This window comes from Vespula vulgaris, chromosome 1, assembly GCF_905475345.1.
Source record: "Vespula vulgaris chromosome 1, iyVesVulg1.1, whole genome shotgun sequence".
NCBI lineage: Eukaryota > Metazoa > Arthropoda > Insecta > Hymenoptera > Vespidae > Vespula > Vespula vulgaris.
Window position 1 is genome coordinate 3,332,501 of NC_066586.1, and position 2,500 is coordinate 3,335,000.

Consider the following 2,500-nt stretch of genomic DNA (forward strand, 5'->3'; position numbering starts at 1 on the left):
ACTTGTGTTTGGAAAAGGGGAAGAAAGAGAGAAAGAGAAAGAGAGAAAGAGGAAGAGAAAGAGAGAAAGAGAGAGAGAGAGAGAGAGAATTTCTGGTCGTTCGTTAAGACGCCGACGTAAGAAACGCGGACGACCGGACGACAACGGAGTGACAGTAACGTTCCGAACGATCGTAAAGCTAGCTTAATTAGTGAGACCCACTTAAACGTTTAGCTTCTGGCAAAGAATACAAATCCATGGAATGAATCACAGATATATATATATATATATATATATATATATATATATATATATGTATGTTATATATATATATATATATATATATATATATATGTTCGTAAGCCCGTAATTTGAGTATTATAGGATCTAACCTTGTCAATTTTATTATTTTTACAATCTCAATGTTAATTATTTGGATTATATAAATATTCGACTACATAAAAAAATATTTTTACATATGTGTACGTTTTATTGTTATAATTTACTTCGGATAAAATCATGTTTGTTGATTTATTGATTTGAGTAACATTTTGGATCGCGATAGGGATAAGAATGAATATTTAAAAATATATAAAACATATTACAAGAATAATTTATACCGTTCAATCTTTGCACGGAAATGTTCTTTCAGAATATAAAAGGAATCGTAGAATCTACACGTAGCTTATATTCGACTTTGAAATACGCTCGTATACTTTCTCTCTCTTACACTACGTAACTGATACTGTACATACATACATAAACGTTGCAAGATAAAGAGACCGAAAGAAGAGATAGAGAAAGAGAAAGAAAGAGAAGGGTAAAAAATGAAGAACGAAACAAGAGTTTAATGCGATAAGGAGTCAGTAAGCGTTACAAGGAGAGCCTCGTCGTCCAAGCGAGTCCGAGATAACTGGGACAGCGTGTTTATATGCTGTAAATTCGTTGTTCGAGATTACCTTCGCTCGTCGTCACTATAACCAGGCTTGCCTGGCCCAGCCAGACACGCACGCACCAACGAAACACATACATATTTACGATCGCCTTTAACTCGGCTACCATTAAGAATATAAAGCGAGAACAAATGAGCGAGAAAGAGAGACGAACGAGTTAGAGAAGGGGAGGCTGGTAGTTCGTCACAGATCGTAGAAGGGGTCACGCGAGGTCACCATTAAAATTCGATCAGATAATCTTATTTGCCATGCGATTAGAGCGACCTTTCTTCTTCGACGATGTTTCCCACCCACCAACTTCCCGTCATCGGTTTCAACGTCACTTCTAAAATGAAGTTCACCAACAAATTTCTCCTCTCGCTTTTGCCTCTCTCTCTCTCTCTCTCTTTCTCTTCCTCCCTCGCCGGACATAAATTTTGCGCTAATCAAGCTCTATGACACGGTACCTAACACCGAGAAAGATCTTTGCTCTTAACTCGTAAACGTAGGAGGTACTATCGCACGACCTTTATTCCGAAGGAGGTCACATCGATGTCACCTATCTGTGCATTTTTTAAATTCAGATTTTTTTAATTTCTCCCTGATGCCTTCCGACTAATTTATCTCGACAGATTCGGGCGATGTTATTTCATTCTATCATAAACTTTGTTCCCGCGAGTTTCGAGACCAATTTATGGTTTTTAGCAATAACGATACTCGTCGAAAGTCCGGCAATTAACGTAGAATGTACCACGCTAACAATGCCGCATTGTTCGATTTGTTTTAATGAAACGTATGACCGAATTCCGAGTAGAAAGCTCCCTCGTTTGCCTTTCAAATTTTCTTCTCGGATCACAATTATTCCATGATATTTACGTGTATTTATATTTATGTACTTATGTGATTAATTTGTTTTTAAACGCGCCTTTAAGTCGATATTAAAAAAGGAAATGAAACTCTCTAAGTCATCTATTTCCTCAATTATGCAACGTAGAATTTCTTCTTAGCGTTATCGCGAGATGCAGGGACCTAAAATGACCGTCCGATTCTCGTATTCCCTTAAATTGCCATAAATTTGTCTAAGTTCTCTGCTAAAAATACAAAAAGAAGAAACTATAAGAGTCCGCGAGACGCGTGGTTCTCGGTCCGAGTGTAACTGTACTTAACTTTAAAGTGGTTGCGCTTAGAGTCATTACTAAATCTCGTAAATCTTCGAACAATTTATCCGGCGCATTCCGAAATTCTCGAGAGTGCACTATCTCTCGAACACGATGTCCGTAACGCGTAACAGTTTTCCTGAAGCGTATACAGGAAGTTTTGCCCTTCGTACTCTGAGACTGCTGCTCTCTCTCTCTCTCTCTCTCTCTCTCTCTTCCCTCTTTCATTTTCTTCCTCTCTCTCTCTCTCTCTCTCTCTTTCGTCTTTTCCATCTTACAACTATCTGCTTTTCAGGTGACCTTAATCTAGGAAATGGCCACTAAGAGCTACTCTCTACAAAAGCGACTCTCGTCTAGAGATAGAAGAAGACAGAGACAGAGAGAGAGAGAGAGAGAGAGAGGTGGAAATGTAGGAACTGCTAACACCAGAAA

The 2,500-nt window shown here is 38.4% G+C and overlaps 1 protein-coding gene across 4 annotated transcripts in view; it reads right to left on the reverse strand.

The window, feature by feature from the left end:
- LOC127071078 (uncharacterized) overlaps window positions 1–2,500 on the reverse strand; it is a 233,249-nt gene that overhangs the window by 93,457 nt on the left and 137,292 nt on the right. The gene's annotated exons all lie outside the window — the stretch shown is intronic.